The sequence below is a fragment of the Spea bombifrons genome, chromosome 12 (genome assembly GCF_027358695.1).
Source record: "Spea bombifrons isolate aSpeBom1 chromosome 12, aSpeBom1.2.pri, whole genome shotgun sequence".
In the NCBI taxonomy this organism is placed as follows: domain Eukaryota; kingdom Metazoa; phylum Chordata; class Amphibia; order Anura; family Pelobatidae; genus Spea; species Spea bombifrons.
Genome location: NC_071098.1, coordinates 33,554,282 through 33,569,747, shown reverse-complemented (window position 1 = coordinate 33,569,747; position 15,466 = coordinate 33,554,282). Strand labels below are relative to the sequence as shown.

At 58.0% G+C, this 15,466-nt stretch overlaps 1 protein-coding gene across 3 annotated transcripts in view; it reads right to left on the bottom strand.

The window, feature by feature from the left end:
* Nucleotides 1–13,754, bottom strand: part of RAP1GAP (RAP1 GTPase activating protein) — a 32,944-nt gene extending 19,190 nt beyond the window's left edge. For 2 of the 3 annotated variants that reach the window (XM_053452505.1, XM_053452506.1), the window contains exon 1: nucleotides 13,672–13,754. The gene's annotated coding sequence lies outside the window, so the exon portion shown is untranslated. The remainder of the gene's footprint in view (nucleotides 1–13,671) is intronic. The other variant, XM_053452504.1, reaches the window with a different exon arrangement.
* Nucleotides 13,755–15,466: the final 1,712 nt, after the last annotated feature.

Genomic DNA, 15,466 nt, shown 5'->3' with positions numbered 1-15,466 from the left:
AAATGCAGAGGCAATAAACGGCCGACGCATTTCACGCAGTGACCCGCAGCTGCGCTTCCAAACTCCCAGACTGCTCAGCCTGAGCCTCGCATGCCACACGTGGGGCCAAAGACACGTTTCCCGGCTCCTGCCACAAACCCCCTGAACCTCCAGCCTGCGCTCCATCCGCTGCTCCAGTCCCTCCATCCAGCGAAGCGCGTTGGCTCGGTTCCTGGCGGTGTCCACCATCCCCCGACACGTGGCGCCCAAACATTTGCTTCATTAGCAGAGACGAGATGGAGGGCTTGGCAGACATCGCGCTCATCCCGATCTGTCGTCTGAGACGAGGAGACACCGACTGGTCCAAGAAACGTGGGAGTCGGGGGGGATCCGGAGGGGCCGAGAGGCACTCGAGCTCCGGACTGCGTGTCTGGGGGAGACGTGGTCTGCGACAAACCGGCGAGACCCTCAATATCATGTGGGCCAAGAAAATGGACCCAGTGCTCAGCGATTCACGTGACGGGACGGGGGTGAGGGTCCGCGTTCATGGCGTGGCCAGGATCTGGGGGTCCGGCGTGGCCAGGATCTCAAGAACCCAGGGGCCACACAGGGGCCACACAGCGGAGGTCCCCGGGGCCCTGGGACAGCGGATTTACCTTCTCCTGGAACTGAATTACTTATAATACGGAAGGAGCCACGGAGGCGGCAGAGAGCAGATCAATGAACATAAACACGTATGTGATGTACGCAGGACACGCGTGTCTCTGCTGGCTGTGCGCTCTAGGAAAGACTCTACTACGCCAACTATATCGGCCCACAAAGGGCCCCGCGTCTGAATATAAACCCGGCGCCTCCATTCCCGGGGGGAGAGCCCGTGGTCTCTGTATGTATCTGCCATCTAACCCAACATCCCACGATGCCCCAGGCTGATTCCCGGTAAGCTGGACGTGCCACGGGGTATTAAGGGGGCATTAGTACTCCAACCACGGCGCAGGTAATGCCACCACAGATGCCGAAGCTGCGCATGGTGCCAGAATCTGCGCTGTGGTGACTACCTGACTCCGGTGGCCTTTCACTGAATGCCAGCAGGGGGCGCCATAACACGCGTGTTCTGCTGGATGCGGGTATAAGAACCACGTCCTGGCAGCGCAGACCACGAGCCGCAGCGCAGACCACGGAGCCGCAGCCGACAGAAATCCCCCTATAAATTACCCCAATCTCCGAACGCACAAACTGCCACGGACCGTGAGATCGCAGGCTGTATTACCCCGGCCGGCACATTAACCGCTCGCACACCGTGAACAACCCATCGGCCCCCGGGGACGCTACGGAATAATCTGGGGACTCTGTAACCATGGCAACACACAGACACACACACACACACAGCGCGTATCAGCACTGCGATTAACTCTGGGAATATGGAAACATTCGTGGGGGGCGCATGCGTGGCTGCGGACACAGGGATTTTCACAAAGAAAAACTTAACCCCCAAGATCGCGGGACCCCCGGCACATACCAGATGACAATACCCCGGGGGGGGGGGTTATTGGGATCTCTGGCTATACACAGAAACCAATGCACGCACTTCCGCCCGGGGGCCACGTAGTAAATGCCACGTTTTCTGCGTGGATCCTGAAAGCGCCAAGTGAATGAAATAAACGTGGAACCCGATGAGTTAATGTGAGCGCGGAGGCATTAATGATAGCAGCGAGAACAGGTCTCGCTCTAATCGACCGTTAAATCTCATTAGACCGTCTCGCCGAGACATCCCGGAACAAGAACGTGTCAGATTATTATTCGCCACGTTTCACGGCTCGGCCGATTACCCCACGGAGCTTCCCTCGCCACTACTTCCTGGGATATAACCCTGTTACTGCCCCTCTAATAACCCCCCTGGGTGACGCCGGACATGAAGCAAGGGCGTCCGGGGGGTGACGCAGGACACGCAGCGAGGGGGTCCGGGGGTGACGCAGGACACGCAGCGAGGGGGTCCGGGGGTGACGCAGGACACGCAGCGAGGGGGTCCGGGGGTGACGCAGGACACGCAGCGGGGGGGGTCTGGGGGGCGACGCAGGACACGCAGCGGGGGGGTCCGGGGGGTGACGCAGGACACACAGTGGGGGGGTCTGGGGGGTGACGCAGGACACGCAGCGAGGGGGTCCGGGGGGCGACCCAGGACACGCAGCGAGGGGGTCTGGGGGGCGACCCAGGACACGTAGCGAGGAGGTCCGGGGGGTGACGCAGGACACGCAGCGAGGGTGTCTGGGGGGTGACGCAGGACACGCAGCGGGGGGGTCTGGGGGGTGACACAGGACACGCAGCGGGGGGGTCTGGGGGGTGACGCAGGACACGCAGCGGGGGGGTCTGGGGGGTGACGCAGGACACGCAGCGAGGGGGGGGTCGACGCAGGACACGCAGCGAGTGTTTTTGCTCACTTTCCGTGTTAGTCACATGTTATTTGACATTAGTGTTAAGCAGTGACAGTCCGTGGAACGCGTCGCCGGAAACGTGTCCTGATTTTCTCCTCGCGTCTGCACAAAAAGGTTGTAAAAAACGTTCTGTTTGTAACTTTATTCCGTGGTGTTTTATCCACGCAGCGCAGGAAGCACTCAGAATCTCCTGGGATATCAGTGGAAAGCCCACGTAAACACACGCACCGACGCACGGCCTCCCTTAGTCTACCAATCGGTGATTAAAGATTTCCGTGACGGCTCAGGGCCACAGAAATTCCCGGGCCAGACAATTGCCACGCAATGACAGGCTGGGGTCATAAACACCCCAAACATACGTGTCCCCCGGATAAATCTCGTCTTATTCACTCACCGTATGTCACGAGATCCTAACTCCCATCACACACAGTAAGACACGCGCTCCTATGGATGCCTGCCAGTAGCACTGTTTAGTAGACATGACCCTTCCCAAGCATGTGGGGGAATTAACCTCTTATACTCCCTGATCTCATCACATGTTGCGGTTTAATTCCCGGAGGATGCCACGCGTGTTCTCGGTGTGCAGATAACGCGCAGACACTCATCGCCAGACATAGACAATGCGGTCTGACACAGAGCCACCAGCCATGATCGCTGGGTCATATGTGCTACATACACAGTCCGGCATGACACACGCACGGGGCTTCCAACGCACACGGGACCTGCTCGCCGGAGCCGCCAGAGCCACCAGCCACGATCGCCGGGTCATATGTGCTACATACACACTCCGGCATGACACATGCACGGGGCTCCCGACGCACACGGGTCCCGGCGACCAGGTGACTCTAATTCACATCACACGGTGAGGACTGAAAAGACATGAAACAGACGCAGCCGCCGGAGACACGGAAATCACCGCCCGGCCCCAACATAGTAACGGCCCCCGGTAACGCTTTTTACCCTTCCTGCAGGTAACGCATTCAATGCCCACAAACTGACTCCTGATGTCAAGATTCCAAACTACCCCTGCTGGTGACGCAGCCACGTGACCCACGGGGCCACACGGGCAATATACAACACGGGAAGGTCACCGAGATAACGGAGCCCTGACCACATACCCCCAGGGGCCGAGGATCAGGATGGTGCCAGATGATGGAGCCCTGACCGTATACCCCCAGGGGCCGAGGATCAGGGCTTCAGCTCTGTGGCTGGTGGGACCAACCCCGGCGCCGTGACATTGAGTGGCCTCTAAACCGCACAATGCTGGAAACAAAGCCCCACAAATCACCCCCATGTCTGATCCAACCCCAGCTCCCCAATGCCTCCCAAGACCCCAACTTTCTACTGGATTTGCCCCCGGCTTATGCCCAACACACGGTTATTTGCCCCAGGCACTCCAGTCATTGCCCAAACCCCCAAGTATAAGAGACAGCGAGGAACGTACCGTGTCCTCAGCCGTGGAGAGACAGCATCTGCCCCGTGTCCTCAGCCGTGGAGAGACGGCATCTGCCCCGTGTCCTCAGCCGTGGAGAGACGGCATCTGCCCCGTGTCCTCAGCCGTGGAGAGACGGCATCTGCCCCGTGTCCTCAGCCGTGCAGAGACAGCATCTGCCCCGTGTCCTCAGCCGTGGAGAGACGGCATCTGCCCCGTGTCCTCAGCCGTGGAGAGACAGCATCTGCCCCGTGTCCTCAGCCGTGGAGAGACGGCATCTGCCCCGAGCGCACAAACCTCCGGGCTGAAGGAGCGGAAATCCCTCGGAGACCCCGAGCCGGCGGCAGAGACTTCCTCCCCGCTGCTGCACCTTGAGACTGCCGGCAGATGAAAGAGACAGCAGATCTGCCTGCCCTGAATTACCCTCCCCCTCTCCTCCGCATTCCCAGCATCTCCTGGCAGGATCCGCTCGGATGTTCTCGCCCCGCCGGGGTCTGCGCACCTGCCCCAAGGAGCCACAGCAAGGTGCCACCAGGGTCACGAGAATGCCCCCCCCCAACATGTTCAATTAACACTTCAATGCCAGGCATGGGGGTAAAACAGCGACCAAAGAACACACCCTGAAGGGTTAACGCATTCGACAAAAAGGGGGCCCGACGAAAATCCAGGGACTGCAGCCCAACAAATGTCATTCCATCTGAAGAAGAGACCTCCGAGGTCCCAAAGCTTATGTCCCTTAACATCGTATTCACGTATAAAATGTGTTCATGGCGCCGGCGCGGAGGATTCCCCGCGTTATTGAGTCACTGATGATGTAATAACTGGACGAGGCGTTACTTACCGCCCCGCGTAGGGTAATAACCGGAGTCTGCACTTTCATTAAGAGACCGAGAAGTCCTCAAAAGGAAAGGAAACTTTTGGACAAAACGCCCCAAATCGGTTCTCTGCCCCATTTTATGTTAATGTGAAATTGGCATTTTTGGGATTTATTGAGCCCCCCTTTGTCCAATTTCAGAGAGAAAGGGTGGGGGGTTACCGGTTGTCATGGTAACCAGATTAAGGCTGAGCTGCCTAGTTTGAAAGCCGCAGGGGGGCCCGGGCCGATGTATTGTTTAAAATAGAATAAGGGATCCGTCTTCCAGCTGGTTAGCATGCGCATGCTGCCGGCCGGTGTCGGCTGTGTCCGAGGGGCCGCTACGAGGGGCTTTTGACAATTTGATGGCTGGTTATTGGAGGTCTTTTTATTATTTATTGTTCTAGATGTAGCACCATCATATTCCGCAGCGCTGTACAAAGAGGATTATAAAGACCCTCATACCACGTACATACCAAGCCAAGGGGTGGTGGGTATCGGACCCCACACGGTGTGTTCGTATCTGCTGCGTTGCCAAATATTTCGCCATGGAAACGCGCTGGCATCCTACAGCAGCGGTGGCGCATTACACATTGGGGCATATTTCAGCTCCGTGTAGTAGTTGACGCAAGGACCTGCTCAGCCGCGGGTTACTAGCTCTACAGCCCCAGCCTTTCAATTTTACCCTAGCTGTAATCTCCAGCTCTCCCTCTGTTACCCCTGAGGGGCATTTGGCAGCGTAATTACCCACTTCAGATGTTACTTGCACTCCGTTCGTTTGTTCAGCACTTTAATTATTCTGTTAATGATGTCGCAGCGCGCGTCGCCGGCGGCTCCTGGAAGCCATATCTCGCTGACTTAACTATACATTATACGGGGCGCCTCACTGACACGGCACTTAATGTGTTAATGGCCCACTTTGGTTTCAGAAATGTGAGAAATATAAGTGAGCCTCCTGAGGGTTCTCGTGGCTTTAATCTGGAACTAGTCCAGAACCCGTTGATTACAGACGGCCTCGGTGTTACCGTCCATCTTCTGTGGATCCCAGAACAATAAATCAGAACCCTCCCATAAAGATGTCTCCTCAGAAGAGATGCCCCGAGGCCCGGTGACGCTGCTGTCTCTTCTGACATCTCTCCGCACGACGCGTTTCGCACGCTCAGCAGAAAGCCCGGCGCGCTCAGCAATTTCAGCAGCTGTTGCCCCGTTCATAGCCAGACTCACCATCCAAGGTCAATGCCCCGCGGCGGGGTATCACGCGATGGCGACCACTAGCAAATCATGACAGCTAGCCTTACATTTGCCCCAGTTATAGATTAGGCAGGACCAATCCAAAGTGCCGAAAGCTGGGCCATCAAGGCTTGGAAGTTATCAGTGAGAAGCATCCGATCAGCCAACCTCCCGGCTCTGCGGATATTTTATTCATCTGGGGGCTCACAGGTCCCACGGCGTTTTCATGGGGGTTTCACCGGAACGTTCCAACGCCGGGTGACGGTATGAAGTCCCTTTTATATCCAGCAGCTTCGGGCGCAAAACTCGAGACGGACAATTCTTTTAGAAGTTGGTAATGAGAGAGTTCGTCTACCTCTCTGCTCGTGGCGGTTACCATGCCAACTAAACATTCTTTTTTAGGTAAAATTAAAACGTTCTTTGGAAACAGATGAGAACCGAGTAACTTGACTCACGTGTCGTATTTAATACTGTGAGATCCCCACACCCGATCGTAACAGGGGCTTCTGACAGGTCAGGTCTGTATGGACCAGCCCGTAGATTGTCCATAGATTGCCCATAGATTGCCCGTAGATTGTCCGTAGATTTCCTGTAGACTTCAGTAGATTGTCCATAGATTGTCCATGGATTGCCCGTAGATTGTCCGTAGATTGCTTGTAGATTGCCTGTAGACTTCAGTAGATTGTCCATAGATTGCCCGTAGATTGTCCGTAGATTGCCTGTAGATTGCCTGTAGATTGCCTGTAGAGATCAGTAGATTGTCCATAGATTGCCTGTAGACTTCAGTAGATTGTCCATAGATTGCCTGTAGATTGTCCATAGATTGCCTGTAGACTTCAGTAGATTGTCCATAGATTGTTCGTAGATTGCCTGTAGATTGTCCAAAGATTGTTCATAGATTGCCTGTAGACTTTGGTAGATTGTCCATATACCGGTATTGTCCATAGATCATCCAAAGATTGCTTGTAGATTTCCCATAGATTGTCCGTAGTTTGCACACAGATTGTCTGTAGATTGCCTGTAGATTTCCATAGAGTCTCCGCAGATTGCCCGTAAACTTCGGTAGATTGCCCGTGGATTGTCCATAGATTGTCCGTATATTGCCCTTAGATTGCTCTACCTTGCTTTACTTCTAAACATACATACCATGCATATCTATATGGACAGGGTGTATGTACCTGCACAGGTGAGTATTTCTGGACAGGGTGTATGTATCTGCACAGGTGAGTATTTCTGGACAGGGTGTATGTATCTGCACAGGTGAGTATTTCTGGACAGAGTGCATGTACCTGCACAGGTGAGTATTTCTGGACAGGGTATATGTACCTGCACAGGTGAGTATTTCTGGACAGGGTGCATGTACCTGCACAGGTGAGTATTTCTCGACAGGTTGTATGTACCTGCAAAGGTGAGTATTTCTGGACAGGGTGTATGTACCTGCACAGGTGAGTATTTGTGTACAGGGTGTATGCACCCGCACAGGTGAGTATTTCTGGACAAGGTGTATGTACCTGCACAGGTGAGTATTTCTGGACAAGGTGTATGTACCTGCACAGGTGAGTATTTCTGGACAGGGTGTATATATCTGCACAGGTGAGTATTTTTGGCCAGGGTCTATATATCTGCACAGGTGAGTATTTCTGGACAGGGTGTATGTACCTGCACAGGTGAGTATTTCTGGACAGGGTGTATATATCTGCACAGGTGAGTATTTTTGGTCAGGGTCTATATATCTGCACAGGTGAGTATTTCTGGACAGGGTGCATGTACCTGCACAGGTGAGTATTTCTGGACAGGGTGTATGTACCTGCACAGGTGAGTATTTCTGGACAGGGTCTATATATCTGCACAGGTGAGTATTTCTGGACAGGGTGTATGCACCCGCACAGGTGAGTATTTCTGGACAGGGTCTATATATCTGCACAGGTGAGTATTTCTGGACAGGGTGTATGCACCCGCACAGGTGAGTATTTCTGGACAAGGTGTATGTACCTGCACAGGTCAGTATTTCTGGACAGGGTGTATATATCTGCACAGGTGAGTATTTTTGGTCAGGGTCTATATATCTGCACAGGTGAGTATTTCTGGACAGGGTGCATGTACCTGCACAGGTGAGTATTTCTGGACAGGGTTATGTACCTGCACAGGTGAGTATTTCTGGACAGGGTCTATATATCTGCACAGGTAGTACCTGGGTACCCAGCGCATGTTCTCTGAACGCTTGGCGTGTTTGTCTGGGACTTGGGAACCTCCATTCCAGATGTTGCCGGATTTGCATAATGAGCAGGGTATCCAGGCAACTAATGCACTGGGTTTATTTTTACGTCCATTAAGATATTTGATGCAATAAACATATTCCAGTCCGAAGCCGGAGATTAAATCTGTGTCGAGAATATTGCGGGAACAGTGTGAACGGCCCCCGCTCCGTGTCCGGGCCATGCGGACGCTGAATGCTCGTCACAACAGGTCATGTGATATTTATGTTATGCTCTATTCCAGAGCTGTCCACGTTCTAAAGTGGAGGGCCACATACAATTGAGAACTATAGACACCATTAAATTAATGATGGATTAAAGGAGGGGGGCCGTGTCTGGCCCATGGGCCTTCATTTGGACATCAATGTCTGACACCATTAATATCACCACGCAATCAAACTGGTCAATATGGCTCATGCTTGAAGCTTGCCACCGGACACAACATGTAATGTGTCGTCTCTTTAGTGCATCCACAAACTACCCCCACCAACTAAGGAATAGCCCAAAACAAATGCCCCATCAGAGGCATCCAGGGGGTAATTTTCACGTTCCATGCAGGGCCAGTCATTGCTGGGGGTCAGTACCAGATCAGCAGACACTATAGAAAGTGCCCCCAGTATGTAGAAGTGGGTCAGGTACAGAAGCCCCCATACAATAAATCTATGCCTACAGAGACAGGGCGCGTGCGAGGGCACAGGGCGCGTGTGAGAGGGGACAGGGTGCGTGTGAGAGGGGACAGGGCGCGTGCGAGGGGACAGGGCGTGTGTGAGAGGGGACAGGGCACGTGTGAGAGGGGACAGGGCACGTGTGAGAGGGGACAGGGTGCGTGTGAGAGGGGACAGGGCGCGTGCGAGGGGACAGGGCGTGTGTGAGAGGGGACAGGGCGTGTGCGAGGGGACAGGGCGTGTGTGAGAGGGGACAGGGCACGTGTGAGAGGGGACAGGGTGCGTGTGAGAGGGGACAGGGTGCGTGTGAAGGGACAGGGTGCGTGTGAGGGGACAGGGTGCGTGTGAGGGGACAGGGCGCGTGTGAGAGGGGACAGGGTGCATGTGAGGGGACAGGGTGCGTGTGAAGGGACAGGGTGCATGTGAGGGGACAGGGCGTGTGTGAGAGTGGACAGGGCGCGTGTGAGAGGGGACAGGGTGCGTGCGAGGGGACAGGGCGCGTGTGCGAGGGGACAGGGCGCGTGTGCGAGGGGACAGGGCGCGTGTGAGAGGGGACAGGGTGCTTGTGAGGGGACAGGGCACGTGTGAGAGGGGACAGGGCGCGTGTGAGAGGGGACAGGGCGCGTGTGAGAGGGGACAGGGCGCGTGTGAGAAGGGACAGGGTGCGCGTGAGAGGGGACAGGGTGCGTGAGAGGGGACAGGGTGCGTGTGAGGGGACAGGGCGCGTGTGAGAGGGGACAGGGTGCGTGCGAGGGGACAGGGCGTGTGTGAGAGGGGACAGGGTGCGTGAGGGGACAGGGCGCGTGTGAGAGGGGACAGGGTGCGTGTGAGGGGACAGGGCATGTGTGAGAAGGGACAGGGCACGTGTGAGAAGGGACAGGGTGCGTGCGAGGGGACAGGGCGTGTGTGAGAGGGGACAGGGCGCGTGTGAGAGGGGACAGGGTGCGTGTGAGGGGACAGGGCACGTGTGAGAGGGGACAGAGCGCGTGTGAGAGGGGACAGGCTGCGTGTGAGAGGGGACAGGGCGCGTGTGAGAGGGGACAGGGCGCGTGCGAGGGGACAGGGCGTGTGTGAGAGGGGACAGGGCGCGTGTGAGAGGGGACAGGGTGCGTGCGAGGGGACAGGGCGTGTGAGAGGGGACAGGGCGCGTGTGAGTCCTGATTCCACGAGAGACAGAGTCCCTCCGCATGAACGCGATTCACACAGCCCTCGATCCCTTACCCTGAAAAACTGCCCCCAGAGCCACCCTATTAAGCCCCAGGCACTCACTTCTCAGTGGATCCGCCACCCGAGCATGTCTCACAGAGCGGCTGTCACTCGGCTCGCGGTGCCCACTCACAGCGCTCCCATCCAGCTGACGGCGGTGTAATTATGTCAGGGAGCCGGAGGAATGCATGCCCCGCGGTGCCCACGCAGACCGTGTCCTACTTTTCTAAGCGCTGCCCTGATGTGAAAAGAGCTTTAAGCCGCCAGCGCTGAGCACAGATATCACTGCGCTCCACCTCGCGGCCCCCCGGACCCCCATAATCCCCTCAATCTGTGCAGGGAACCTCCGTGGCCTCCAGGAGCCGAGTGTTACTGCCCTATAACATCCAACGAGCGCAGAGCGAACCCCCAGAAAGGAGATAACGCTGGGGAGACGCGGGCAATAAAACCCACTTTATACCCACATAAACACGCTACAGACACACGGAACACGCAGGAACAGCACGCAACAGCCGTGTCCTGGAATATGTATGTATAGAGCGGTCTGGAGCTCTGTGTATCGGGAGCTCTGTGTATTGGGGAGCGACACGGGTAATGGGCTGCCGGTCGCTCCTAATCCCAGCCACGTGAGACGATCTGTCTCTGCAGAGTGCGGACTCTGTGCCCCAGGGGCGAGCTACGTACCCCCCGTAGGCTCCAAACGAGAAACTTCTCTTCCTGTAATTCATTGCGAGTCTCCACTCCCAGGACGTGAGTTGAGTCTCCACTGAGTGAGCTCTGTCTTCTGAGTGGACCGTCCCTCCCCGGCTGGTGTCTCCTGCCAGAGCATCCTCTGCCTGCTGTCTCTCTGGTGACGCTCAGCCTCCGCTGCGTTGTACTCTCTTTCTCTCCTTCCTCTCTTCCTCCTTGTTTCTCTATGTCTCTCCCCTCTCTCTTTTTTTCTTTTCCCCTCACTATCTCTCTCTCTCTCTCTCTCTCTCTCTCTCTCCTGCTCCCCCTCTTTCTCCGTCTGCGTCAGTCCCTCACTTCCTTCGCCTGTCCCATCCCCGCCTGTCCTTCTTTCGTTCTTTCGGAATTTCTATTCTCCTCTCTCTCTCTCCGCATTACGCGAGGTGTCTGAGGGTGCGCTCAGTGCTGCGGGAGATATTATTAGGAACCCCCCCCCCGCGGTCTAAACAGCAGAAAGTTCATTTTAATAAAAATAGTCCTCAAAAGTAACTTTAAAAGAAAACCCGGAGGGAGATGGGTGGCCGGGATACCCGGCGGGGGGGGGGCGGATGGAGGTCGCCGGGATACCCGGCGGGGGGGGGTGGATGGAGGTCGCCGGGATACCCGGCGGGGGGGGCGGATGGAGGTCACCGGGATACCCGGTGGTGGTGGGGGGTCGGATGGAGGGCGCCCGGGATCCCCGGCAGGGGGGGTCGGATGGAGGGCCGGAGCGTGAGGGGCCCCGGGGGACGCTCCGCAGGAAGTCGCAGACGTGAATTGCTGTAAGATAGCTTCATCAACTATTAATTTGGTTGAAAATAAGAATAATGAGGTCACGTTTCCATGGCGCCCGCAGCGATTTCCATGATGGAGAGATTTATTATATAAATGGGATCTGAGTGTCTGTTACATACCCCGCGTGCCGCCGCTCTACGGGGTTAACTTACATGCCCCCTGCCTCCAGGCTGAAAGGGTTAAAGTCATGTAATAGCGCGGGGGGGGGGGGTGCATTCTGTTCAATGGAATGTTTTCTGCTCCAAACACTGCAGTAATTCAGAATCCCGCGGCCCCCGGGGCCGATCGCACGCACCGAGGGAGTCGGGGGGGCTGAAAGACCCCTTTGTTTCCCAAACAAGTGGCTTCCCCTCCCCCCGGGGCAGTACTGGAGATGCCACAAACATTCAAGCCGTCCTTTCCTCAGCACGTGAGGGCCACGGGACCCGCAGCATGCGCACCACGGAAAGCGACGGGTACCCCACAAAGGGGCATCTCGTTTTACCCCTCACTGCGCGGACAGACGAGAAACCGCCATACAGGAGGGAGGGGGGTAAGAATGAATCCGCGGGGTAAATGATACATGCGCGTGGTGGAGTGGCCCTCCCAGGGCCCATGCGACACCCCAGCAAAGGAGCCGGCCGGCGACCGGACGGGGCCGATGGATCCATTTCTTCCCATCAGAGTCCAGGATGTTTCCTCCATCGTGACGCGGTCCCCATGCGTGTCATTCCTGTACCTCGACGTTTAGGACATAGTGTCCCCTGCGTGGCACAGAGCGCCCCCTGCGTGGCACAGAAGACCCTGCGTGGCACAGAGCACGTCCTGTCTGGCACAGAGCGACCCCTGCGTGGCACAGAGGGCCCCCTGCGTGGCACAGAAGACCCTGCGTGGCACAGAGCACGTCCTGTCTGGCACAGAGCGCCCCCTGCGTGGCACAGAGCGCCCCCTGCGTGGCACAGAAGACCCTGCGTGGCACAGAGCACGTCCTGTCTGGCACAGAGCGCCCCCTGCGTGGCACAGAGGGCCCCCTGTGTGGCACAGAGCGCCCCCTGCGTGGCACAGAAGATCCTGGGTGGCACAGAGCGTGTCCTGCCTGGCACATCGCTGTCATACATGCCCCCAGTGTGATGCAGTGTTGTACATTGTACAATGCTCCGGAATATGATGGCGATATATATCTCAATAAATGATGGCAATACAGACGGGGGCTGCTATAGGCAAACCCAGTGAGTGTCTGGCGCCATCTTGTGGCCCTCAGTCATATTACAGGGGGGTTCAGCACCATGGAGAGAGCGCGTCCAAATCCGCCTGCACAGAAACGAGGCCCCTGTGGCCCCCAACAACCCCTAAAACACAGCAGATTCCCATAACACGTGGCTTAGCGGGGGATCGCTTTTCGTGCTGTTAAACGTGGACGGGTTGTAAACGGCTCTGCGCGTGAATATTGGCCCGTGCTGGCAGCGTGGCCCGTTTTCTAGGCATCCGGACAGAGAGACAGCTGCGCTCTCCTGCGAGACACATACCGCGTTAGCTGCGCTGGTGATCCTGCGATGCTGCCTTGGCCTGGAGCCGCATTACATGGTGCGAGGGGCAGCATAGAGGCAGCCCAAGGCCAATGCCCCAGAGCGGGCAGCGTATGGGAGACGGATCCCTGGCCGGGACAGACGACGACTGATTACGGTTTCAGTCTTTGCAGCAGGAGACACGGAGCGGCCACGGAGCGGCCACGGATCGGCGTGTCACGGAGCGGCGTGTCACGGAGCGGCGTGTCACAGATCCGCGCAGGCTCCCGGATGACAGTGAGAATTCCGCCGCAGGAAAGCTGGCCGTCTACCAGACCATACGCTCATTAGATCAACGGCTCCAATTTGGCTGCTAGGTCCATGGAGTTTGGAGGGCATTATTGCCCCGGGATGTATTTCTGCTGACCGGAAAGTCAAACTCACAAAGAACATGAAATAGCCGCTGGAAATGTTCGCCCGCGGAGCATGCAATCTGATGTCCGCAAGATCATGTAAATATTGTACAAAGTCCTCCAAATAATCTTTTTGGGACACATGTGTGGGCACTATAGGGGGTGGTGGGGGGTCACTCTGGACACAGAGATAATATGTAAGCACGTGGAGCGCACACTCACCAGAGCCCAGTGCGAGTAGCCAACACAGGGAGCCCTTGGGCAAGTCCAGGAGCATCACTCACAGCAGCCGGTTCCTTCCTGCTCTTCCATGTCTCTGTCGGGGTGCAGCTTGTGGGGGTAGAAGGCGAGCCTGAGAGTGGAGTATGCGCTACAGGAGGTGAGCGCTACCAGGGGGTGTCTAGAAGGATGAGTGAGCTTGCTGCGGGAGGCAGGGGCTTGCAATAGGATGCAGGGGCTTGCAGCGGGATGCAGGGGCTTGATGCGGGAGGCAGGGGCTTGATGCGGGAGGCAGGGGCTTGCTGCGGGAGGCAGGGGCTTGCAGTGGGATGTAGAGGCTTGCAGTGGGATGCAGGGACTTGCAGGGGGATGCAGGGGCTTGCAGGGGGATGCAGGGGCTTGCTGCAGGAGGCTGGGGCTTGCAGTGGGATGCAGGGGCTTGCTGCGGGAGGCAGGGGCTTGCTGCGGGAGGCAGGGGCTTGCTGCGGGATGCAGGGGCTTGCTGCGGGAGGCAGGGGCTTGCTGCGGGAGGCAGGGGCTTGCAGGGGGATGCAGGGGCTTGCTGCGGGAGGCAGGGGCTTGCTGCGGGAGGCAGGGGCTTGCTGCGGGATGCAGGGGCTTGCTGCGGGATGCAGGGGCTTGCAGGGGGATGCAGGGGCTTGCTGCGGGAGGCAGGGGCTTGCTGCGGGAGGCAGGGGCTTGCTGAGGGAGGCAGGGGCTTGCAGGGGGAGGCAGGGGCTTGCTGCGGGATGCAGGGGCTTGCTGCGGGAGGCAGGGGCTTGCAGGGGGATGCAGGGGCTTGCTGCGGGAGGCAGGGGCTTGCTGCGGGATGCAGGGGCTTGCTGCGGGATGCAGGGGCTTGCTGCGGGAGGCAGGGGCTTGCAGGGGGATGCAGGGGCTTGCTGCGGGAGGCAGGGGCTTGCTGCGGGAGGCAGGGGCTTGCTGCGGGATGCAGGGGCTTGCTGCGGGATGCAGGGGCTTGCAGGGGGATGCAGGGGCTTGCTGCGGGAGGCAGGGGCTTGCTGCGGGAGGCAGGGGCTTGCTGCGGGATGCAGGGGCTTGCTGCGGGAGGCAGGGGCTTGCAGGGGGATGCAGGGGCTTGCTGCGGGATGCAGGGGCTTGCTGCGGGATGCAGGGGCTTGCAGGGGGATGCAGGGGCTTGCTGCGGGAGGCAGGGGCTTGCTGCGGGAGGCAGGGGCTTGCTGCGGGTGGCTGGGGCTTGCAGTGGGATGCAGGGGCTTGCTGCAGGAGGCTGGGGCTTGCAGTGGGATGCAGGGGCTTGCTGCGGGAGGCAGGGGCTTGCTGCGGGAGGCAGGGGCTTGCTGTGGGATGCAGGGGCTTGCTGCGGGAGGCAGGGGCTTGCTGCGGGAGGCAGGGGCTTGCAGTAGGATGCAGGGGCTTGCTGCGGGAGGCAGGGGCTTGCTGCGGGATGCAGGGGCTTGCTGCGGGAGGCAGGGGCTTGCTACGGGAGGCAGGGGCTTGCAGTGGGATGCAGGGGCTTGCTGCGGGAGGCAGGGGCTTGCTGCGGGAGGCAGGGGCTTGCTGCGGGAGGCTGGGGCTTGCAGTGGGATGCAGGGGCTTGCTGCGGGAGGCAGGGGCTTGCTGCGGGATGCAGGGGCTTGCTGCGGGATGCAGGGGCTTGCAGGGGGATGCAGGGGCTTGCTGCGGGAGGCAGGGGCTTGCAGGGGGATGCAGGGGCTTGCAGGGGCTTGCTGCGGGAGGCAGGGGCTTGCTGCAGGAGGCTGGGGCTTGCAGTGGGATGCAGGGGCTTGCTGCGGGAGGCAGGGGCTTGCTGCGG